Below are 26442 nucleotides of genomic sequence, written 5' to 3' on the forward strand. Positions count from 1 at the left end.
GTTTTGCCATTAAGAGTAATAAATGGGAAGCTTCTGGTTTGGGCCTTGGTTGCACCCCAGCTTTGCCACTTACCAGCAGTGAGACTTGGGCGATTACTCAGAGTCTTCTGAGGCTCTGTTTTCTGGCTGTCAAAATGGCAAGCAACATCTCAGAGGGTCCTTGTGGAGATTACATGAACTCCTGGCTCATGCTATTGATAATCTGTGGATTTCTCTAGAAAGATATTGTTTTCTTTCCTATGGGACGCCATCACTGCCAAACTTTATTTTGAGTTGTATTGTTTTTAAACTATATAAGAAGGACAATAAATATTTGGTCTACTTAAAAGAGCAGGCAAGACTGGGCGTGGTGGCTCACGCCTATAATCCCAGTACTTTGGGAGGCCGAGGCAGGTGGATCACGAGGTCAAGAGATTGAGACCACCCTGGCCAACATGGTGAAATGCCGTCTCCACTAAAAATACAAAAATTAGCTGGGCGTGGTGGCGTGCACCTGTAGTCCCAGCTACTCAGGAGGCTGAGGCAGGAGAATCGCTTGAATCTGGGAGGTGGAGGTTGCAGTGAGCCAAGATCATGCCACTACATGCCAGCATAGGTGACAGAGCGAGACTCCATCACAAAAAAAAAAAAAAAAGAGGAGCAGGCTAGATAATGCTGTAAACCCAGGTCGACATCAGAGGCTGCTCTCAGTGGGAACTTCAGGCCCACCCAGACCATTTCAACAAATGTGTATGGAGTTCTTGCTCCAGTGCAGGCACTGTGTGTGTGAGGGGCTTCCATTACAAGAGTGGATGAGACACTGGTCCCTATGGTTAAGAGGCTGAAAGTTAGTGGGGGAAAATAAGTAAACTGGCAATTACAAAACAGGGAGATAAATGCCACAATGAGGAAAAGAAAAGGTGCTAAGAACGCTGGTAGAGACCTGCAAGGTAGGGGAAGATGTCTAAGACATTTGTCTAAAAGACAAATGAGACAGACCAGGGAATGCCTGTGCAAAAATCTAGAGAGATTGTCAGTAGGACCTCTTGGAGAAGCAGCAGCCCCTCGCTCTGATCTTGCTCTGATAAACTAAACAGAGTTAAAGGCTTTTGATGATGAAAGTGCAGGAAGCTTCATGCCAAGTTCTGACATACTGAGTGAAGCCAGCAGAATCATAGAAAGTAGAATTGTATAGCTGGAAGGGCCTGTTACAATTCTCTCAAATAACTAGGTCATTCAAGTTCTATCTCCTCCACAGGCATTCTCGGATCTTCATGGGGTCACTTTGTTATTCCCCAGCCTTGCCTTGCTGTCTTGAATCTCCATGCCTTTGTTCTCTCCATGCCTCAAACCTCTCCTTGCCAAATCTGGCTTATTCATACATGTCTTTTGAGACTCAGTTTAAATGCCCTTTGGTTTCTTCATTCATGAATCATTCCTTCACAACTCACTGTATCAGTTAGTTATTGCCGCAATCATGCTGCATAACAAATAAGCATACAACCACAGAGGCATACAATGGTTAGCACTTTTTAGCTCAAACGGCTGGGTGTTGGCCAAGGGCTGCTGATGGAGCCTGGGCTCAGTGGGAAGACCCTGCTCTGCTCCATGTATCTCTGACCTTTCTCCTTGGACAAACAGCCTAACCTTGCTTGGGATGCTCTTCTTGCAATGATGGCAGAGCTGCTATAGGGAAAACAGAAAAACACACAGGCCCAAAAGGCCCAGGCTTGGAACTAGCATTCCATCACTTTTCTTGTATTCCACTGGCCAAAGCAAGTTGCATGGCCAAACCCAAGTTCAAGGAGCAGGAAAATGTACCCTGCCCCTTAAGTGGAAAGAAGTGCAAAGTCACATGGCAAAGGGCAAACTGGGACCAAGAATGCAGTCTACCACATTAACCTTTGTATCTCCAGTACTTGACACGTGATAGGAACCCAGTATGTGCTTCTGACCTGCAATGAGAAGACTAAGCCAAGAATGGTAAAATGACTTGCCCAAGTAACCTGACAGCAAGACAGATCAATAGAAAGTGTAAGGTAGGAAGCATTCAGTAAGAAGAATAAAGCTGGAGAGGGCTTTCCCAATGATTTAGGCTGATTCCTTCTTTTTATAGATGCTCTAGAATATGAGTGAGATTGAGTTACTCATTTAAGATAATATAGTTCATCCATGACCCAGCTTGCCTTGAAGTGAAAAATGCCCTGTGCTCTTCTGAGCCCCTCTGGTATGGCATCTGTGAAGTTGGAAGCTGGAGCTAGTTGAGGGCCTATCAATATGATGGGGGTTTTCCCCTTCTTCACTGCCCCTTCATCTTTCTTTCTTTCTTTCTTCACTGCCCCTTCATCTTTCTTTCTTTCTTTCTTTCCTTTCTTTTTTTTTTTTTTCCACTGCCCCTTCAGAAACAAGAATATGAAAAGGGATTCTTTGGTAATGGAACTCAATCCCAACCAATGAAGAGGAATCCCATCTTGGCAGTGTGAAAAATCTGCTTTTCTGAAAAATACTTCACTTAAAAGATCGAAGGAACTCTTTCCTCTAGACAGACCCCCAAAACATAATCCTATTTCTACAGTCCTATTGATGGAGGGTAGATCTGGCAGAATTTATTATTAAATTCACCCACTGTTAACCAGCCAAGCACACTCAGATAATTCAGAATAATGCACAAAAGATCCCTTTTTTAAACATTTGAGTCCCATCTTTCAGCACTCACAGAGTCCATATAGCATTGAGGGATTTGGGAGTGACTCTGCCTCTCTTTTTAGCTCATCCTCCAACTTCCCATAGTTATAGATCCCTTTCTTTCACCTGCCCTAGTGGTGTCCTTTCTCATGGTGACTTTGATGATGAAAATGTCTTTTTCTTTAACCTTCTCTCCTCTTTTCCCTGCCTTTAGATTTTCATAGAGGATTTACCAGGTATTTCTATCACTTATACTGATGTTATGCTAAAAGGGTTCCTGGCTCTTCATCTGCTTTACCAAAAGTGATCTTTCTGTTTTGCTTGTATTTAAAAAGCATAACTGAGCTTTAATATCATAAGCATAAGTCGGTGAGTGAGGTCAGAGTGATGGTGACAGTGATGGTAATGATGGTAGTGGTAGAGGTGGTAATGCAGGTAATGGTGGTGATGGTAATGCTGTGGTGGTGATGGCAGTTGCAGTGATAGAGGTGGTAGTGTGGGTGATAATGATGGCAGTGATAGAGGTGGTAGTTGTGGTAGTGGTGGCAATGGTGATGGTGGAGGTGGTGGTGGTCATGATGGTGGTGGTGGTGGTGATAATGATTGTGGTGGTGGTGATGGCAGTGGTGGCGATGGCAGTGGTGGCCGTGGTGATGGTGGTTGTGGTGGTGGTTCTAATGGTGGTGGTGGTTGTGATGGTGGCAGTGGTTGTGATGGTGGTGGTGATGGTGAGGTGGCAGTGGTGATGGTGATGGTGGTAGAGGTGATGGTGATGGTGGTAGAGGTGAAGGATTTAGTGGAGGTGGTGGTGGTGATTTTGGTAATGAGTGAGGTTGGTGGTAGTGGGGTGGTTCATTTGCATTACTGATTAGTAATAAACTTAGTGGGGTAATAAACTCCAACCTTACCCACTTTCACAATGTAGTTCATGGTCTTGTTTTCACACTGTGTCACTTAAAAACCAGCACTCTCAACAACAGAGTAATTTGTTGTTACTAGCTATACCTTTAACTACAGTCAATGCTGTCCACAAATGTAATTGAAAAATTATCGGAAAATCGTCACTTTGGGATGATATGCTTGGGGATCAGCTTCCTTATTTTACATATCTGAGTTTTTGTTTCTTCATGTTAAATCTGGCCTCAACTCCCTCAGAACAAACCAGATAATGCATGTGAAAGCCCACAGGAATAATAACATCTACTATTTGTTTAGCACTACTCAATGAGAATATTGAGAAGTTCACCTACATTACTGATAATTTGGAAAACAATTCTGCAGGCATTGTTTTGTATTATTTACTTTTATTGCCTCAATTCAGAAAGGATTTACAAGCTTATCAGTATATCTAAAATACATAAAATGGTATTATGGAAAAACAAAACAAAACAAGAATGTAGATTAATGTGGAGCCAGCAAAAAGACTGAAAAGTCCAGGCTAATGACATCCTATTTCCAGGGCCCCAAATTGGGCCCTTGAATTTCTAGCAGCCATTTTGAAAAGGGAAACTGTCAGTTACACAAGTCATCTCTCTTAAGAAAAAAGCCTGCTTGTTTGGTAGATCAACGTCCATATTACCCAAAGCAAACTATGGATTTAATGAAATCTGTATCAAAATGCTAATAGTATTCTTCATTGAAATAGAAAAAAAGCCCTAAAATTGGCATGGAATCACAAAAGACCCTCAATTATCAAAGCAATCTTGAACAAAAATGGACAAAGCTGGGAGGTGTCATACTACCAAACTTCAAAATATACTACAAAACTATAGTAACCAAAACAGCGTGGTACTGGTATAAAAACAGACACATAGACCAATGAAACAGAACAGAGAGCTCAGAAATAAATCTACACACTTACAGTCAACTGATTTTTGACAAAGATTCCAAGAACACCTGGTGAAAGAACAATTTCTTCAATAAATGGTGTTGAGAAAACTAGATATCCACATGCAGAAGAATAACATTTTCTTTTAAATGTAATTTGGTTTTAGAGAGAGAGGTTCACTCTGTTGCCCAGGCTGGAGGGTAGTGGTACGATCACAGCTCACTGTGACCTTGAAATCTTGGGCTCAAGCAATCCTCCCTCCTCAGCTTCTGGAGTAGCTGAGACTACAGGTGCACACCATCACACTTGGCTAGTTAAAGAAAACTTTTTTTTTTGTAGAGATGAGGTTTCTCTATGTTGCCCAGTCTGGTATCAAACTCGTGGTCTCCTCATTTCAGGTGTGAACCACTGTGCCCAGCCCCAGAAGAATGAAGTTACTCTTGTCTTGCACCATATACAAAAGTCAACTCAAAATGCATTAAAAACTTAAATGTAAGACTCCAAACTATGAAACTACTAGAAGAAACATGGGGGAAAATCTCTATGACATTGATCTTGGCAATGATTCTTTTGATATAACCTCAAAAGCAAAGGCAACAAAAGCAAAAGCATACACACGAAAAAGCTTCTGCACAGCAAAGGAAACAATTAACAGAGTGAAGAGACGTGCTATACAATGGCAGAAAATATTTTCGAACTATACATTCAGCAAACATTAATATCAATATATAAGAAACTAAAACAACTCAATAGCAAGAAAATATATTACCCCATTAAAGAATGGACAAGACTTGAATACACATTTTCCAGAGAGGCAAGCTATAGAAGGGGAGAAAATATTTTCAAACTATATCAACCAACAGTAAATATCAATATATAAAGAACTAAAACAACTCAATAGCAAGAAAATACATTACCCCATCAAAAATGGACAAAAGACTTGAATAAACATTTCCCAAAACAAGATATACAAATGCCAACAGGTATAGTCATGCACTGCAGAACAGTGTTTCAGTCAGTGACAGTACTGCATATATGATGGTGGTCCCATAAGGTTATTGTAGAGCTGAAAAATTCCTATCGCCTAGTGAGTGCAGTAGCTGTGGTAACATCATAGTGCAATGCATTACTCATGTGTTTGCGATGATACTGGTGTAAAGAAACCTACTGCACTGCTAATCATATAAACATAGCAAATACAATTATACACAGTGCATAATACTCGATATCAATGAGTTTTTCACTGGTTTATGTATTTATTGTACTATACTTCTTTATCATTATTTTAGCAGGTACTTCCTCTACTTATTAAAAAAAAATTCACTGTAAAGTAGCCCCAGACAGGTCCTTCAGGGGGTGTTCCAGAACAAGGCATTGCTATTACAGGAGATGACAGCTCCATGGGTGTTATTGCCCTGAAGACCTTCCAGTGAGGCAAGATGTGGAGGTGAAAGACAGTGATATTGATGATCTCAACACTGTACAGGCCTAGGCTAATGTATGTGCTTGTGTCTTAGGTTTAACAAAAAAGTTTAAAAAGTTAAGAAAAACAAAAAATTTTAAAAATAGAAAAAAGTGTATAGAATAAAGATAAAAGCATATAGACATACAGAAAATATTTTTATACAGCTGGACAATGTATGCTTTAAAGTTAAGTGTTAAAAAATGTTAGGTGTTATTACAAGAGTCAAAAAGTTAAAAAATTTAAAAAGGTTATGAAATAAAACTGTTACAATAAACTGACGTTAATTTATTACTGAAGGAAGAAAATATTTTAAAATAAATTTAGTGTAGCCTAAGTGTACAGTGCTTTTAAAGTCTACAGTAGTGTTCAGTAATATCCTAGGCCTTCACATTCACTCACCACTCACTCACCGACTCACCCAGAGCAATATCCAGTTCTGCAAGCTCCATTCATGGTAAATGCCCTATACAGGTGTACCATTTTTAAATCTTTTATACTGTATTTTTACTGTATCTTTTGTATGTTTAGATGTACAAATACTTAACACTGTGCTACAGTTGCCTACAATGTTCAGTACAGTAACATGCTGTACAGTTTTGTAGCCTAAGAGCAATAGGCTCTACCATATAGCCTAGGTAATGATTCTTGAGTAGACATTTTCCAAAAGAAGACATGCAAGACTACTAGGTGTGTGATAGGCTATACCATCTAGGTTTGTATAAGTACACTCTGTGATGTTCACATAATGATGAAATTACCTAAGGATGCATTTCTCAGAATGTATCCCACTATTAAGCAATACATGGCTGTATATGAAAAAATGGTCAACATCACTAATCATCAGGGAAATACAAATCAAAACTGCACTGAGATCTTGTGTCCGGAATTGGTTCCTTCTGGTAGGTTCTTGGTCTCACTGACTTCAAGAATGAAGCCATGGACCCTCATGGTGAGTGTTACAGTTCTTAAAGATGGTGTGTCTGGAGTTTGTTCCTTCTGATACTCAGATGTGTCTGGAGTTTCTTCCTTCTGGTGGGTTTGTGGTCTCGCTTGACTTCAGGAGTGAAGCCGCAGACCTTTGCAGTGAGTGTTACAGCTCTTACAGGTGGTGCATCCGGAGTTGTTTGTTCCTCCGGTGGGTTCGTGGTCTTGCTGACTTCAGGAATGAAGCTGCAGACCTTCACAGCTCATAAAGGTAGTGTGGACCCAAAGAGTGAGCAGCAGCAAGATTTATTGTGAAGAGCAAAAGAACAAAGCTTCCACAGTGTGGAAGGGGACCAGAGGGGGTTGCTGCTGCTGGCTTTGGTGGCCAGCTTTTATTCCCTTATTTGGCCCCGTCCACGTCCTGCTGATTGGTCCATTTTACAGAGCGCTGATTGGTCCATTTTTACCGAGTGCTGATTGGTCCATTTTTACAGAGTGCCGACTGGTGCGTTTACAAACCTTTAGCTAGACACAGAGCGCTGACTGGTGCGTTTTTACAGAGTGCTGATTGGTGCATTTACAAACTTTAGCTAGACACAGACCGCTGATTGGTGCATTTACAATCCTTTAGCTAGACAGAGAAGTTCTCCAAGTCCCTACCCGAACCAGAAGCCCAGCCGGCTTCACCTCTCAATCTCATCCTACTACTGTTAGAATAGATATAATAAAAAAAGATATATGTTGGTGAAGGTGTGGAAAAAGGGAAATTTTACACACTGTTGGTGGGAATGTAAATTAGTACAGCCATTATGGAAAACAGTATGGATGTTCCTCAAAAAATGAAAAATAGAGCTTCCATAAGAATTCAGTGATCCCAGTGAATTTGGGTATTTATCCAAAAGAAATAAAATTAGTATGCAGAAGTGATATCTGCACTTCCATGTTTATTACAGCAATATTCACAATAGCCAAGACATGGAACCATGGGGGGATGTCAGGACCAAACCAACCTGTATGTCCATCAGTGGGTGAATGGATAAATAAAATGTGTTACATATACACAATAGAATACAATTCAGCCACAAAAAAGAACAAAATTCTGTCATTTGGGACAACATGGATGAACTTGGAGAATATTATGTTAAGTGTAAAAAGCCAGGCATAGAAGGACAACATGACTATACGTGGAATCTAAAAATGCTGTTCTCATAGAAGGACAAGGGTTTGGGTGGTGAGTGGGACCCCCTCCCTAACCATCCAAGCCTCTGGTATGGGAAGTTTCCCCATCCATATGGATGGGGAGATATTGGTCAAGGGATATATTTGTAGCAAGACATTTATAGTTAGATAGGAGGAAAAAATATTCAGAATAGACAATATATAGAGACAGAAAGTTGATCAGTGATTGCCTGGGGCTAGGAGAGGGAGGGAGAGAATAGCTGAGGCAGGGAGAGAAATTGGGAGTGACTGCTAATGGTTGTGGAGTGTCTTTCTCAGGTGATGAAAATGCTCTAAAATTGATGTTTGCAAAACTCTGCAAATATCCTAAAAACCATTGGATTGTACACTTTTAATGGGTGAATTGTATAGTATGTGAATTATATCTTAACAAAACTGTCTTTAAAAAAAATTCCTGTAGTTTACCTAAAGGCCACCTTCCCAGTGGCGGGGGAGCCAAACCAAAGCCTTTCTGCCTTCAGCACCCGTGCTTTTCTCCCTATCACTGCTTCATATTCCTGTTCTTCCACTCGGGAAGTGCAGCAGCTTCTATAGACAAAGGCAAAATGGGGGCAGGTTTTGACTGTTTTTTAAACAGAAGCTCCTAGCCAGCTGACATATGTATTGCAAGCATTCCCAGATCTGTAAGAGGTTGGGGTGCTTTGGATTTGTTCTCAAGCTTGAGTAAGAGATATGCAGGCACCATCCCTGCTGCTTTCTGATTTGTGGCTTAACAGTCTCTCCCTCCTCATATAGCGCCGCCTCCCCAAAAGCTTGCTGCTGGAGAAGGCTCAGGGCTGGGGGAGAGTGCAGAAGGTGAGGCCATGGGAGGGGCTGGAAATGGGAGTGAAAGAAAGGGACTTCACTCTCTCTCCATTCCCAGGGATTTAGATGCTTAGATGCCTTTCACACTCATTTCTGGAAATCCTAACACTCACTTAGGAGAGAAGACTGGAACCTGATTGTTACATCTGGGTGAGGTGTGAAGGCACAGGCTGAATGATGCCTTAGCAGATAAGAAGGTGAACCAAGGGGGTGGGAGGCTCTAGTGCTCTAGCTCAGTGTCTCCTTGTTTAGAATTCTTTCTCTGAGACATGATATATAATCTCCAGGTTGTATTCATCTGTCAGCTTGAGATGGAGGGAAAATGCTCATGTTTTATGTGCTGATTTAATTGTATCCTTCTCTGATGCCCTTGTTTGGGATGTGCTGGTTGAGAGGGAAGTGGCCTGCACAGGTGTTTGCCAGGGAATTACTGTGTGCCAGGCACCAAGCACATCATTTTTGTGCATCGCCTTCTGTGCTTCTCATCACAGTTGCTATGATTATGCCCAAGTGTGCCTAAGGAAAAGTGAGATATAGGGAGGCTAATGTCACATGGTGCAAATGTGGCAAGGCCAAGATTTGAACCCAAGACTGTCTGATTCTGGAACTCACAGGCTGACCCACGGGTTTATTTAGGCTCATTCCAAAATAGAAGCAGCAGGTTGGTGCAGTACAGGAGTCAGCACCTTCTGTTTGATGGTGGCTCTGCCAAAGAGAGCTGTGGGATCGTTGGTAAGGTTGTGATCACTCCAGGACTCATATTTTTCAACTGTAAGTTGATTGTTGGTCTAGATATTCTCCAAGGTACCATCTAGACAAGAAGGTTCGTGATTCTAGGCTGATGTCTACAAACAAGAGCTGGAAGAAATGATGATCTTTTTTTTTTTTTTAATGGACTTTGCTCTTTAGAAGGAGGCATTGGCTTTGAGATTAGGACTCTAATCTCATTTAGGAGGCTAATTTTCTGCATGGAGTTGTACAGGTTTTGGGGCCTTTGAAACAGAGTTCAAATCCTGGCTCCACCATATGTTTTCTGCAAGTCACTCAGTCTCTCTGATCTTTAGTTTCCTGGTTGGTAGGATGAGGACAATAAAACCTTCCCTACTGAGGATGCATGAATATCTCAGCTATATTCATTGTATTGTGTTCTCCTTGAGGGTGGGGCCATGCCTTTTGTATTTCTGGCAGGCATGGGGTTGAGTTGAATTGATTTTAAGAGGGAATAAAAGGCAAGTCTGCTCTCTATAGAAAAACCAGGCGTGTCTCTCCTTTGTTCAATGTGCCAGGGGGCAGGGACACATTTCCCAGCCCCAGTATCTCCCACTGGCCAGGTTTTTGTCCTGTCCTGAGATCTCCCATGCAGTTCCAGGCAACTGTCATTTTCCACTACACTAGCTGGATAATACTCAAGCAAAGGTATATGGGCGTATGGTGTCTCTCTTTGGGCATGGAAGAAAGGGTTTGTGATGGGCTAGTTTTTCTTCTTTGGCCTCTTTGCTTCTACCCATTCCCCCTTCCACGTAGGCATGTACACACTGGCTTACCTAGATGGGTTTTTATCTCTGGATTTCCCATGTTGAGATGTCGTTTTGGGAGACAACCGGCTCTGAAGTCAGACACACCATGGTTGGATCCTTGCAATTCCTGACATTCCTCTATGAGCCTCGGTTTCCTCAACCATGAAAGGAGATAGTAATAGCACTTGCTTTCCTGGGCTGTTGTGAAGATTAAATGAAGTTCAGCACAAGGCAAGGACTCCATAAGTGATACCAGTTTTACTTTTGTTTTGGCTCCACTCTGCCTGTCCTTAGCGCCCCATGGCCACTAAACACACAGAGTGAGGGGGAGAAAGGGAATCAGAGCCCTACACTTCCTTCAGCTGTGCCAGTTATTCCAACCTATGCTGCTGAATTTGAAGCTAAACTCAGAAATCTGCACCCTGTAAATGTATCTATGACTTTAACTAGAACCACTGGTGTTTTGGACCAGAAATGGACTTAGTGGTCTTAGATTCTGATCTCCTCCATTTGGAGTTGGTGGAAAATGAGTGAGAGAACATCCCTGCTTCCCTGCCAAAACCAGTGGTTTAAATAAGGTAGAAGTTTATTTTTTCATATAAACCTTGGTAGCCCAGGGCGGAAATGATGGACCCATGATCAGCAATGAACAAAGGCTCTATCCATTTTGTTGCCCTGTCTTGCTTAATCCAAGAGTTCTACTTTGTGGTCCAGGGTGGCGGCTCTAGCTCCAGCCATCACAACTTCAACCCAGCTCACAGGAAGGAGAAAAAGAAAAGAAATTGGAAGAAGCATTGCATTTAAGAATACATCATGAAAGTTACACAAGCCATATCGTAAGTACATAAGGATTTACACACCTAAGGATGACACAAGTCATATCCTTTTATATTCTATTGGTTAGAACTTTGTTATATACATCCATAGTTAACAGCGAGGGAACTCAGGGAATGTAGTATTTATTCTGGTGGCTATGTGCCCAATCAAGATTTGGAGGTTCTGTTATAGAGGAGTGAAGGGAAAATGCATCTAAGGAGACTATCAAAAGGCTCTGCCACACAGGTGACACAACTGCTTTACCCCCTCAATCTGTGCTCTTTCCATAGCATTCTCAAGATTTTTTTAAAAATTAAAAAAATGTTTTTTGAGATGAAGTCCTGTTATATATCGCCAAGTTGCTCTCCAACTCCTGGGCTCAAGCAATCCTCTTACCTCAACCTCCTGAGTACTGGGACTACAGGTGTGCTACTATGCCCAGCTACTTTTATTCATTTTTTGTTTTTTTAGAGACAGGGTTTCACTATGTTGCCCAGGCTGGCCTTGAACTCCTGGCCTCAAGCAGTCCTCCTTCCTCAGTCTCCCAAGTAGCTGTGACTACAGGTGCATGCCACTGAGTTCAACTGCATCACAAGTCTAGATTAAATTTCCCTTAGGTTCTTAATAAAATTTCTTGAAAATTCTGATCACAGTGATGGCACCTGGCAAGTTCCAGACCCAGGCAAGTTGGCTGGAGCACAGGCAGAGAGCATGCGGGAATACAGTGGGGAGAGCACCCAGGCCACACCAATGCCTCTGTCAGACTGGGCCCCTTATGTTAAGGAAGACTGTGTCGATCCTTGGAGGGCAGAGAAACCATACTGTCCACCACTGAGGCAACAGGGGGAAATGAGATTGAGCTGTGCCAAGAGAAAAGAATGAGAGCTTCTGGGAAAACTCAGACACTTGTAAAAATTCCACATAACCTGGGATGTAAGGTGATGTGCTGCTAAGATGGGTGCGTAGCTCAAGCTTCAGCAGGCAGCCAAGGCAGTCCTAGTCCCCTAAAACAGTGCCCCAGAACTCTGGGCAAAGCTATCGGAAGAGAGCCTGAACCCAGAATTAATAAAGTGGAGGGATGTGGAGCCTTCAGTGTGTCTCAGGCTCTGAGACTTGGTAAGAACACATAAGAGAGAGGTGGGTGTGAGAGAGAAAAGGAGAAAGAGAGGAGAGAGAGAAAAAAAAAAGAGGAAAGACAGGAGAGACAGGGAGAGACAGACAGTGGCAGGGGTGGGGGAAAGGGAGGGGGAGGGGAGACATAGTAAGGAAAGATAGAAGAGGAGAAAAAAAGAGAAGAAATAGGAGATAGATATGGTATAATCAGGCTGCCTTCAACTGCAAGTGACAGTAACCAACTCAAACTGGTTTAAGAAAAAAAACAGAAAGAATAGAAGCAGCAAAAAGGCTGCCAGCAACTCCAGACTTATTCCTATTTTCTCAGGATCTCTGAAGGACAGGTGCTTCTCATTTTTCCTTTTTCTAATAGTTACAACCAAAGTTTTGGACTTGGATTTCATTGGCACAGATTGGCCAACTTCGAGTGTCCTGACCAGGATGGGGGGATGTCAGGACCAGCCAAACCAGATGGATTAAGAAAGGAGGAGATTGGTTTCCCAAGGAAAATCAGTATGCTGTTACTAAAAGAAGGTGGAGTAGATACTGGGCAGGTGAAAACAACACATCTCTACTATACATGATGAGGAAATCAGAGAGAGAGAGGGAGAGACAGAGAGAGAGAGAGGTGGGAAGAGAGAGACATGAGAGAGATTAGAGATGAAGATGGGAAAGTTAGTATAAAAGAGGAAAGAATGAAAGATGAAAGAAAAAAGCATTTGAGAGAAAGTAGAAAAGAAAGAAAGGCAGAAAAATAGAAAGAGGGAGAAAGGAAGGGAGAAGGAAAGGAAGGAAAGAATAAAAGGAAAACGGGAAGAAGAAAGAGGGAAAAAGAAGGAAGAAGAGAATGGAGAAAGAATGGAAGGAAGAAAGAGGAAAGGGAGGGAGAGGTGTGTTTACTTGCATGTGTGCATGAGAAACACTGATGAGTAATACAAGGTGTGGCAAGCCTCTGCTACAACTTAATATCATGACCCAGGATCTCCAAACAGACCAGATCTAGGAAGAGATGAGGTCTTACTGAAGTTCCTACTCCCTTCCCTCTCTCCTGAGTGTGGTCCCAGCCTGCATCCTCCTTATCTCACCTATTTCCACCCCAGTGGTATCCTGGAGCCTCTGAAGTCTCTTGGGAAATTGTAGAATTGTCTCCCCAGTGTCATTGCCATGCTTTGGTCCAGGAGCCCAGGGGCTTCAGTCTGCCATGTGTTTTCAGCGTATGGCTGCCTGAAAACACATCTGTCAACCTTAGCATTGGAGAACAAAAAGCTTGGGTTTGACATGAAAAGGACAGCAGAGAAGCAGCCTTGACCTAACTGCCACGTGGCGTTCCGAAGCGCGCAGAGCCTCAGCCTGGAAGATATGCACAATACTTGAAAGAAGCCTTTTATCCAGTCAAGAGGGGATAAACACATCTGTATGGCATTGACTTCCCCCTCCTCCCTTCTTTCTGGGATTTGGAGCGGGGTTAGGGGGAGGAACAATGAAAACATTTGAAACATCTGACACTGAGTTGGGGTTGTGGATAGGCAGCATTTGGGGGGAAATGAAAGGTGAAATGCCAAATTTAGTTTGGCCCTTCTTTCTTTCTGGTGCCGTTTTTTTCCTCTTACATTCAACCCATATTTTCCTTTTAGCACCGGTGGGGGTTGTGGATCATGTAACATTCCTATTTAGCACACACATAGCTTGCCTTGTCTTGAAAGGGAAGCATACACTGACAACGGAAACCTCACAACCTCCTGAGTGGGAGACAAACCTTAGGATTCTGGCTTCCAGGATATTTATGTTGGTTACTGTTCAGTGTACTGAACACCAGCCGGGATCCCTTGACTCACATCTGAAATGGGATTGGAATCTGAAGGTATAATTCCTCTGCTGGAAACACAAAGGTTGTAGGTATACAAGAGCACACAATTATATTGAAGAAGAAATAAGCCATTTATACAAGAGGGACCAAGTATACCCATGTGTCAGGAAGAAAGGGTTTGATACGTTGTATGCTGGAATGGATTGGGCCATTTTTCCTGAAGATCACCACACAACCCACTAGGACAGTCTGGGCTCTGCTATGGTCTCCCAGATATCCCAGGGAAAGGCTCAGTGAAGCTACAGGCCAAAACCAGGTAAGAGAGATCATAAAATGAATCACCCAAGACTCATGATACCTGATACCGTTTATTTGGTTACAGGGTGTGGCAGACCTTGGTTCAAACTCCAGGTGTTTTATCTAGTAGCAAGATGGTCTTTGGAAATTCAACCCACCTTTCTGAGTTTCAAATTTTTAGTTTTCAAAAATGAGGATGTTGTGAGATTTAAATGAAAATACAATAATATGTAGGTAAAAGGCTTGATGTGGTAGAAACGTAGCAAATTCTAAGTGAACTATATTATTTCCTGCCAGTGTGTTCCCAACTAGTGTGTAAGCTTCCAGAGTGCCCATATACTAATTTTTTGGATTTCTATAATACTTTAACTTTAGTGCTTTGTAAACTTACATGGAATTTTTTTTTAACCAAATGTACGTTGGTTTATTATAAACTTTTTTCCCTACTAAGATGGATTTTAGAGTACCTTTTTAAGGAACTCTGCCTTGAACCCCGACCTTGAACTGAGGTCAAGAGTTTTTTAAGAAACCATTTGATTAAGATATAAATCACATACTATAAAGTTCAGCCTTTAAAAGTGTACATTTCAGTGGTTTTTAGAATATTCATAGAGGTGTGCATCCATCACCACTATCTAAATCCAGATCATTTTCATTAACCCAAATAGAAACCCTATACCCATATACCTATCGGCACTTGCTCCATTCTCCCTCCCTCTCCTTGGAGGCAAGGCAACCACTGTTATATTGTCTGTCTCACCATGTCTACAGCTATATAATGACCTATGGATCTGAAATGGTGTTGACTCCCTCCAAAATGCATATGAGTTAAGTGGGGGAACAGATGACACAGGAGAGGAAAATCAGAATACCATTTAAGGAAAAAGAGCTGAAATGGACACTGGGTGCCCAGAAAGACAGATACTTTACTTCTTCTCCATGTAATGATTCTCCCACTAACATCTTTGAGGTTTATGTTGCCCAGCAGATAGCCACTAATGATAATGTGGGTATGGAGCAGCTGAAATGGGACTAGTCCAAATTGAGTCCAAATACACATTGAGTTTTGAAGATTTATTATGAAAAAAGGGATGTAAAGTACCTCATTAATACTTTTCTTATAGTAATTACACATTAAAATAATATTTTCAATGTCCTGTATTGGGTTAAATAAAATGTATTATTCAATGAAATTCACTTATCTCTTTATTTTTTGTAATGTGGCTCCTAGAAAATTTAAAGTTACATATGTGGTTTGCATTATATTTCCATTGGATAGTGATGCTCTAGATGCTTCTAGATTTGTTTTTCAACTGCCTGTCTCTTGAGATCAGGGCTGTACATTATTTATTATTTTTTTCTTTAGTACAGGGCCTTGTACATGTTATGCACTTAACGCATATTGTTGAGTGAATATTGTCTACCTTTAATGATTCCTCATTTCAAATAAGATAAAAACAAACTTCCTTGACAATCTGACTCCAACACTGTATTTCAAACTTCTATCTGAAAGGAGGTTGGACTGTATCTCCTGGGCTATGTTGTGCTCAAACAGGCCTGTATACTCCTCCTTCCCAGTCCAGCCTGCAGAGACAGTGGAGCCCAGGGTACAGGAGGGACAGGTGAGTGAAAGTGTGTGTGGATGAGACATGCTGTTTTATGAAGAGTTGTTCATCTCTTGATGTTTAAGACGATAGCTTAGAGAACTTTCATTCTCTAAAGCTCTCTAGATTTTTAAGAAATTACTGAAGCATTTCCCTTACTAAATCCAGTCATTTGCTACATGCAACTTGGACTTTCTGGAAACTTCTGAAGATTCACAGAGTCCATAAATGTCCTTGTCCTCCCCTGGCTTAAATTAGTTCATCTATGTTTTGGTCACTTTCAGCAAGATGAGTTACAAGAACCCAGTCAGGCCAGGCACGGTGGCTCACGCCTGTAATCCCAGCACTTTGGGAGGCCAAGGCAGGCAGATCACGAGGTCAAGAGATTGAGACTATCCTGGTCAACATGGTGAAACCCTGTGTCTACTAAAAATACAAAAATTAGCTGGACGTGGTGGCATGCACCTGTAGTCCCAGCTACTCGGGAGGCTGAGGCAGGAGAATTGTTTGAACCTGGGAGGCGAAGGTTGCAGTGAGCCGAGATCCCACCACTGCATTCCAGCCTGGTGACAGAGCAAGAATCCCTTTCAAAAATGAAACAAAACAGAACAAAAAACAACCCAAAAAGAACCCAGTCATCACAGAACCTGGCACATGGACTGTGGGTGGTAGATGCTGGCCCTACACGTGAAAGGTTCCATGGTCCTCATCCATGACAGAGTAGGACCTAGGACCTAGATCCTTTGGTGGTGAGTTCAGTGCTCTTTCTTCTTGTGCCATGCTGGGCCATGAGAGAGAAATCCTGAAGTTCTGTACATTCTTTGAAAAAACACAGTGATGGAAGTGAGACAGATTGTGGGCACAGAGCCATGGCCCTGTTGAATCTGCACTTGTTCCACAAGGTTTGAGTTCTTCCCACAGACTTTCAGTAAATCGTTGTGCTAATGTTTCTTCTTGCTTTAAGGAAAAGTGTTTGAGAAGAGTACAACACAGCCACCACCATTTTTTCCTAGGTCAACAAGCGCGCCTGTGTTCTAATAATTAAAAGTCCTAATGATACACATCTAATGGTAAAAAGTTTAGGGTTACTGACTTCAGTCATGGCTGGATCCAGGTGCTTACATGATTTTATCAGGAAGTTGCTTCTCTCTTTCTCTGCCTCTGCCTTCCTTGGCATTGAATTCATTTTTAGGATGGGTGGGGGTTTACTGCTGAGGTGGTCACTGGCAGCTCTAGGTTTATGTTCTCACAAATGAATGATTCTTTCTTGATCACACCAGCGGTACTTCTAGGATTATCTCTTATTGGACCAATTTATGTCCCATTTCTACTGCTGAGCCATTTCATCAGTTCATTGTTAAACCATTCAAACAAAATACATTGATCGCTTTCCATGTTCCAGCAGCCACACACTTTTTATGAGGAGCCTTCAAATATTAAAATAAATGAATACAAGCAGTATTTTTTAGGAATAATGTGTTTTTCAAGTTCAATGCTATATTACATTACGCACTGTGAATCCACGCTGTGGGAACAATAAAGCTTTTTTTGATGAACCTCAAAATTGCAAATTGAGGTGATAAATGACAGTCATCTCCTTTTCTCTGAGGAACCCAAATGTCAGAATGCACCCATGTCTGAGGTCATCCTTCCTTTGAAATACCTGCCACAATGACTGCAGCTCCTGCAGGTTTCCCTCCCCAGGTGAGTCTGGGCATCCATGTGGGAATCCTTGCCCATTCCACACACCCATCTAATTGCTGCCTGCCTCTGCTGGCTCCAGGACTGCTGCTGTCTTCTTTCCATGTGCTGCTGCTTGCCCCTGGTTGACTTTCAGCTGACTCAGGAAAGCTCTTTTTGAAGCTGCTGCCATTCCTTCCTGTATAGAATCCAGGACCGTCCTGTTTCCTATAGTAATGGCAAAGATTGGGCTGAGTCTTTTGACAGGGTTCTACTGGATATTTTGGGAGAGAACTACAAGGATGAGAGAAACCTACACTTACTACCAGACAGAATTGGGCTCAGAGGTTCCTTTCCTGGGGCTCTCTGAAGGGCCCTCTCTTACTCTTGTCCATCTCATCTGCTCCAACAGAAGTGTCCTCTAGTGTGTCTGTGTCTCTATGTCCATGTCCCAGTGAGCATAGGGCTCAGAGAGATGAAGGAGTAAGTCATGCCTCACTCATCCCGGGCTAAGGCTTTAATTTCCTATCTCAGCACCTACTTCGTCCCAGCATAGTTAAAAATACGAATATTCATTCCCTTCAGAGGAGACCTACTTCTTGTCGCTACACACAACTTTACTCTTTAGCCTTCAGTAGGTCAAGGTCACTAATACATAATATATAAGTCCATATAGCAATCCATTTCCCAAAATGTGTGTCTTTCAGTCTTGAATAACAGCACAGTGGTATAGCAGCAACAGGTCCATGCTGAGATGCACCAAACGCAGTCCTGCTTCTCTTCTTTGTCTCGTCCTCTGTGAAGGGGACAAATGGGGACCTTTAACAGTTCCTTCCAAGCACCTGTCTATTTGATTTCTGATCCTCCTGCAAACTATCTTTTGAAATGGAACACACCCAACTCTGAAAGAATAAAAAAAGTTTAGCTATGGTAGTAGATGAAATCCTCACGGAAAAGAAACTTTTTTACCCCCAAAGGCAATAGTGTTCACAGAGACATAGCTTTAGGAGGCTCTGAGCATAACCAAACAGGTATTGAGCTTGTTTGTCTAAATTAGATGTATTCAGTCTATTGGATTCCTGACTTTCTCCAGATGTTCTTGCTTTACTTTTGCATATTGTACTAGCTAGTGTTCTCCAGAGAAACAGAATAGATTTACTTACTGATTTATTTTATTTTATTTTTTTCTTGAATAAAACATGGTATAGTCATTAGTTACAACCCTTAGAACAGTCATTAGGCCAGTCATGCCATAAGACAAGCCCTCAACTCCATCTGTGGCAAGGGGATTTGTTTGCCTGGACTTTTGGAAAATACTAGCATTCTAAATACACCCCGAATTCAAATTGTGTGGATGTTGCTTTCTTTTCCTGAATCAGATAATACAAGCTGATATAAAGCAGATAATAAAAACATGTCATACTTCAAAGGCCTTGTGAACCAACATCCTTTCACAATTTTTAGATGAGATTTTGAATGTATAAACTTTCCCTGCAAACATGTTCTAGGGATGACTCAGTTTCTTTTAAAATCTGCATAAGGCTGGGCGTGGCAGCTCAAGCCTGTAAATCCCAGTACTTTGAGAGGCCAAGGAGGAAGGATGGCTTGAGGCCAGGAATTCAAGACCAACCTGGACACCGTAATGACACCCCCATCTGTACAAAATTTTTAAAAAATCAGCCAGATGTAGTGTCCTGTGCCTGTAGTCCTAGTTACTTGGGAGGCTGAGGCGAGAGGATTGCTGGAGCCCCAGAGTTCAAGGTTACAGTGAGCTGTAATTGTGCCACTGCACTCCAGCTTAGGCAACAAAGCCAGACCTCATCTCTTAAAAAAACTTCATAAACAGCTCAATGTTAGTGAATTTTCACTGACTATATTAGAAGACACTGAAAATAATTCTCCCAAGAAATTCTCTGCAGAAACTTAGACAATTTCTGAACCACCTTTAAATCCTCCTATTGACGGAGGCTTGGAGGGCATTGTGTTAGAGGGGCACGTGCCACTGGTTGGCTACTCTGAGGCAGACTCTGCACCCAGCAGCGAATATTTGTGTGGTTTTCTCCACAGGTCCCGTGGGAAGATCTCCATTATCTCTTTGGTGAGATCATGTATGGAGGCCACATCACAGATGACTGGGATCGCAAACTGTGTCGGATGTATTTAGAAGAATTCATGAATCCATCTCTGGTAAGACATTTGTAAATTAATTAACTTGTAAATTAATTTCACTGAGGAAAAAATTCTGGTAAGAATTTTATAAACTAATTATACTATGGGTAATTCTTTTTTTTCTTATACTTTAAATTTTAGGGTACATGTGCACAACGTGCAGGTTTGTTACATATGTATACATGCGCCATGTTGGTGTGCTGCACCCATTAACTCGTCATTTAACATTAGGTATATCTCCTAATGCTATCCCTCCCCTCTCCCCCCACCCCACAACAGGCGCTGGTGTGTGATGTTCCCCTTCCTGTGTCCATGTGTTCTCACTGTTCAATTCCCACCTATGAGTGAGAACATGCGGTGTTTGGTTTTTTGTCCTTGCAATAGTTTACTGAGAATGATGGTTTCCAGCTTCATCCATGTCCCTACAAATGACATGAACTCATCATTTTTTATGGCTGCGTAGTATTCCATGGTGTATATGTGCCACATTGTCTTAATCCAGTCTATCATTGTTGGACATTTGGTTGGCTCCAAGTCTTTGCTATTGTGAATAGTGCAGCAATAAACATATGTGTGCATGTGTCTTTATAGCAGCATGATTTATAGTCCTTTGGGTATATACCCAGTAATGGGATGGCTGGGTCAAATGGTATTTCTAGTTTTAGATACCTGAGGAATCACCACGCTGACTTCCACAATGGTTGAACTAGTTTACAGTCCCACCAACAGTGTAAAAGTGTTCCTATTTCTCCACATCCTCTCCAGCACCTGTTGTTTCCTGACTTTTTAATGATTGCCACTCTAACTGGTGTGAGATAGTATCTCATTGTGGTTTTGATCTGCATTTCTCTGATGGCCAGTGATGATGAGCATTTTTTCATGTGTCTTTTGGCTGCATAAATGTTTTCTTTTGAGAAGTGTCTGTTCATATCCTTTGCCCACTTTTTGATGGGGTTGTCTGTTTTTTTCTTGTAAATTTGTTTGAGTTCATCGTAGATTCTGGATATTAGCCCTTTGTCAGATGAGTAGATTGCAAAATTTTTCTCCCATTCTGTAGGTTGCCTGTTCACTCTGATGGCAGTTTCTTTTGCTGTGCAGAAGCTCTTTAGTTTAATTAGATCCCATTTGTCAATTTTGGCTTTTGTTGCCATTGCTTTTGGTGTCTTAGACATGAAGTCCTTGCCCATGTCTATGTCCTGAACGGTATTGCCTAAGTTTTCTTCTAGGGTTTTTATGGTTTTAGGTCTAACATGTAAGTCTTTAATCCATCTTGAATTAAATTTTGTATAAGATGTAAGGAAGGGATCCAGTTTCAGCTTTCTGCATATGGCTAGCCAGTTTTCCCAGCACCATTTATTAATAGGGAATCCTTTCCCCATTTCTTGTTTTTGTCAGATTTGTCAAAGATCAGACAGTTGTATATTTGTGGCATTATTTCTGAGGGCTCTGTTCTGTTCCATTGGTCTGTATGTCTGTTTTGGTACCAGTACCATGCTGTTTTGGTTACTGTAGCCTTGTAGTATAGTTTGAAGTCAGGTAGCGTGATGCCTCCAGCTTTGTTCTTTTGGCTTAGGATTGACTTGGTAATGCGGGCTCTTTTTTGGTTCCATATGAACTTTAAAGTAGTTTTTTCCAATTCTGTGAAGAGAGTAATTGGTAGCTTGATGGGGATGGCATTGAATCTATAAATTACCTTGGGCAGTATGGCCATTTTCACGATATTGATTCTTCCAACCCATGAGCGTGGAATGTTCTTGCATTTGTTTGTATCCTCTTTTATTTTGTTGAGCAGTGGTTTGTAGTTCTCTTTGAAGAAGTCCTTCACATCCCTTGTAAGTTGGATTCCTAGGTATGTTACTATCTTTGAAGCAATTGTGAATGGGAGTTCACTCATGATTTTGTCTGTTATTGGTGTATAAGAATGCTTGTGATTTTTGCACATTGATTTTGTATCCTGAGACTTTGCTAAAGTTGCTTATCAGCTTAAGGAGATTTTGGGCTGAGATGATGGGATTTTCTAGATATATAGTCATTTCATCCGCAAACAGGGACAATTTGACTTCCTCTTTTCCTAATTGAATACCCTTTATTTCCTTCTCCTGCCTGATTGCCCTGGCCAGAACTTCCAACACTATGTTGAATAGGAGTGGTGAGAGAGGGCATCCCTGTCTTGTGCCAGTTTTCAAACGGAATGCTTCCAGTTTTTGTCCATTCAGTATGATATTGGCTGTGGGTTTGTCATAGATAGCTCTTATGATTTTGAGATACGTCCCATCAATACCTAATTTATTGAGAGTTTTTAGCATGAAGGTTGTTGAATTTTGTCAAAGGCCTTTTCTGCATCTGTTGAGATAATCATGTGGTTTTTGTCATTGGTTCTGTTTATATGCTGGATCATGTTTATTGATTTGTGTGTGTTGAACCAGCCTTGCATCCCAGGGGTGAAGCCCACTTGATCATGGTGGATAAGCTTTTTGATGTGCTTTGCCAGTATTCTATTGAGGATTTTTGCATCAATGTTCATCAGGGATATTGGTCTAAAATTCTCTTTTTTGGTTGTGTCTCTGCCAGGCTTTGGTATGAGGCTGATGCTGGCCTCATAAAATGAGTTAGGCAGGAGTCCCTCTTCTTCTTTTGATTGCAATAGTTTCAGAAGGAATGGTACCAGTTCCTCCTTGTACCTCTGATAGAATTCGGCTGTGAATCCATCTGGTCCTGGACTCTTTTTGGTTGGTAAGCTATTAATTATTGCCTCAATTTCAGAGCCTGTTATTGGTCTATTCAGAGATTCAACTTCTTCCTGGTTTAGTCTTGGGAGGGTGTATGTGTCGAGGAATTTATCCATTTCTTCTAGATTTTCTAGTTTATTTGCGTAGAGGTGTTTATAGTATTCTCTGATGGTGGTTTGTATTTCTGTGGGATCGGTGGTGATATCCCCTTTATCATTTTGTATTGCATCTATTTGATTCTTCTCTCTTTTCTTTTTTATTAGTCCTGCTAGTGATCTATCAATTGTGTTGATCTTTTCAAAAAACCAGCTCCTGGATTCATTGATTTTTTGAAGGGTTTTTTGTGTCTCTATCTCCTTCAGTTCTGCTCTGATCTTAGTTATTTCTTGCCTTCTGCTAGCTTTTGAATGTGTTTGCTCTTGCTTCTCTAGTTCTTTTAATTGTGATGTTAGGGTGTCAATTTTAGATCTTTCCTGCTTTCTCTTGTGGGCATTTAGTGCTATAAATTTCCCTCTACACACTGCTTTGAATATGTCCCAGAGATTCTGGTATGTTGTGTCTTTGTTCTCGTTGGTTTCAAAGAACATCTCTATTTCTGCCTTCATTTTGTTATGTACCCAGTAGTCATTCAGGAGCAGGTTGTTCAGTTTCCATGTAGTTGAGTGGTTTTGAGTGAGTTTCTTAATCCTGAGTTCTAGTTTGATTGCACTCTGGTCTGAGAGACAGTTTGTTATAATTTCTGTTCTTTTACATTTGCTGAGGAGAGCTTTACTTCCAACTATGTGGTCAATTTTGGAATAGGTGTGGTGTGGTGCTGAAAAGAATGTATATTCTTTTGATTTGGGGTAGAGAGTTCTGTAGATGTCTATTAGGTCCACTTGGTGCAGAGCTGAGTTCGATTCCTGGATATGCTTGTTAACTTTCTGTCTCGATCTGTTTAATGTTGACAGTGGGGTGTAAAGTCTCCCATTATTATTGTGTGGGAGTCTAAGTCTCTTTCTAGGTCTCTAAGGAGTTGCTTTATGAATCTGGGTGCTACTGTATTGGGTGCATATATATTTAGGATAGTTAGGTCTTCATGTTGAATTGATCCCTTTACCATTATGTAATGACTTTCTTTGTCTCTTTTGATCTTTGTTAGTTTAAAGTCTCCTTTATCAGATACTAGGATTGCAACCCTTGCCTTTTTTTGTTTTCTATTTGCTTGGCAGATCTTCCTCCATCCCTTTATTTTGAGTCTATGTGTGTCTCTGCACGTGAGATGGGTTTCCTGAATACAGCACACTGATGGGTCTTGACTCTTTATCCAATTTGCCAGTCTGTGTCTTTTAATTGGAGCATTTAGCCCATTTTTATTTAAGATTAATATTGTTATGTGTGAATTTGATCCTGTCATTATGATGCTAGCTGGTTATTTTGCTCATTTGCTGATGCAGTTTCTTCCTAGCCTCGATGGTCTTTACAATTTGGCATGTTTTTGCAGGGGCTGGTACCGGTTGTTCCTTTCCATGTTTAGTTCCTTCCTTTGGGAGGTCTTTTAGGGCAGGCCTGGTGGTGACAAAATCTCTCAGCGTTTGCTTGTCTGTAAAGTATTTTATTTCTCCTTCACTTATGAAGCTTAGTTTGGCTGGATAGGAAATTCTGGGTTGAAAATTCTTTTCTTTAAGAATGTTGAATATGGGCCCCCACTATCTTCTGGCTTGTAGAGTTTCTGCCAAGAGATCAGCTGTTAGTCTGATGGGCTTCCCTTTGTGGGTAACCAGACCTTTCTCTCTGGCTGCCCTTAACATTTTTTCCTTCATTTCAACTTTGGTGAAACTGACAATTATGTGTCTTGGAGTTGCTCTTCTCGAAGAGTATCTTTGTGGTGTTCTCTGTATTTCCTGAATCTGAATGTTGGCCTGCCTTGCTAGATTGGGGAAGTTCTCCTGGATAATATCCTGCAGAGTGTTTTCCAACTTGGTTCCATTCTCCCTGTCACTTTCAGGTACACCAATCAGACGTAGAGTTGGTCTTTTCACATAGTCCCATATTTCTTGTAGGCTTTGTTCGTGTCTTTTTATTCTTTTTTCTCTAAACTTCTCTTCTCACTTCCTTTCATTCATTTGATCTTCCATCACTGATACCCTTTCTTCCAGTTGATCGAATCAGCTACTGACGCTTGTTCATTCATCACATAGTTCTCACGCATTGGTTTTCAGCTCCATCAGGTCCTTTAAGGACTTCTCTTCATTGGTTATTCTAGTTAGCCATTCGTCTAATCATTTTTCAAGGTTTTTAACTTCTTTGCCATGAGTTCGAACTTCCTTCTTTAGCTTGGAGTAGTTTGATCGTCTGAAGCCCTCTTCTCTCAACTTGTCAAAGTCATTCTCCATCCAGCTTTGTTCTGTTGCTGGTGAGGAGCTGCATTCCTTTGAAGGAGGATAGGTGCTCTGATTTTTAGAATTTTCAGTTTTTCTGCTCTGTTTTTTCCCCATCTTTGTGGTTTTATCTACTTTTGGTCTTTGATGATGGTGATGTACAGATGGGTTTTTGATGTGGATGTCCTTTCTGTTCGTTAGTTTTCCTTCTAACAGTCAGGACCCTCAGCTGTAGGTCTGTTGGAGTTTGCTGGAAGTCCACTCCAGACCCTGGGTATCAGCAGCGGAGGCTGCAGAACAGCAGATATTGGTGAACAGCAAATGTTGCCGCCTGATCGTTCCTCTGGAATTTTTGTCTCAGAGGAGTACCCGGCTGTGTGAGGTGTCAGTCTGCCCCTACTGGGCGGTGCCTCCCAGTTAGGCTACTTGGGGGTCAGGGACCCACTTGAGGAGGCAGTCTCTCCGTTCTCAGATCTCAAGCTGCATGCTGGGAGGACCACTACTCTCTTCAAAGCTGTCAGACAGGGACATTTAAGTCTGTAGGGGTTTCTGCTGCCTTTTGTTTGGCTATGCCCTGCCCCCAGAGGTGGAGTCTACAGAGGCAGGCAGGCCTCCTTGAGCTGTGGTGGGCTCCACCCAGATTGAGCTTCCCAGCCACTTTGTTTACCTACTCAAGCCTCGGCAATGGCGGGTGCCCCTCTCCCAGCCTCGCTGCCACCTTGCAGTTTGATCTCAGACTGCTGTGCTAGCAATGAGCGAGGCTCCATGGGCGTAGGACCCTCTGAGCCCGGTGCAGGATACAATCTCCTGGTGTGCCGTTTGCTAAGACTGTTGGAAAAGTGCAGTGTTAGGGTGGGAGTGACCCGATTTTCCAGGTGCGGTCTGTCACTCCTTTCCTTGGCTGGGAAAGGGAATTCCCTGACCCCTTGTGCTTCCCGGGTGAGGTGATGCCTTGCCCTGCTTTGGCTCACGCTTGGTGCGCTGCACTCACTGTCCTGCACCCACTATCTGACAATCCCCAGTGAGATGAACCTGGTACCTCAGTTGGAAATGCAGAAATCATTCGTCTTCTGTATTGCTCGTACTGGGAGCTGTAGACTGGAGCTGTTCCTATTCGGCCGTCTTGGCTCCACCTGATTGATTTTATTAATTATGGGAATTGGTTCACATGGTTATGAAGGCTGAGAAGTTCCACCCTCAGATATTTGCAAGCTGCAGATCCAGGAAAACTAGTGGGGTAATTCAATCCAAGTTTGAAGGCCTGAGAACTTAGAGGGTAGGAGGGTGTGTTGATGTAAGTCCTGGACTCTGAAGGCCAAAGAGCTTGGTGTGAGAAAGCAGGAGAACACAGATGTCCCTGTTAAAGGAGAGAGAGAATTTGCTCATCCCTGACGTTTTTGTCCTATTCATGCCTTCTACAGATTGG

The 26442-nt window shown here is 41.9% G+C and overlaps 1 pseudogene; it reads left to right on the forward strand.

Annotated features, from left to right (window-relative positions):
- The first annotated feature begins 17749 nt into the window (after positions 1 to 17749).
- The window catches only part of LOC115837040, a 199114-nt pseudogene continuing 190421 nt past the window's right edge, over positions 17750 to 26442 (forward strand).

The sequence above is a fragment of the Nomascus leucogenys genome, chromosome 10 (genome assembly GCF_006542625.1).
Source record: "Nomascus leucogenys isolate Asia chromosome 10, Asia_NLE_v1, whole genome shotgun sequence".
Taxonomy (NCBI): Eukaryota; Metazoa; Chordata; class Mammalia; order Primates; family Hylobatidae; genus Nomascus; species Nomascus leucogenys.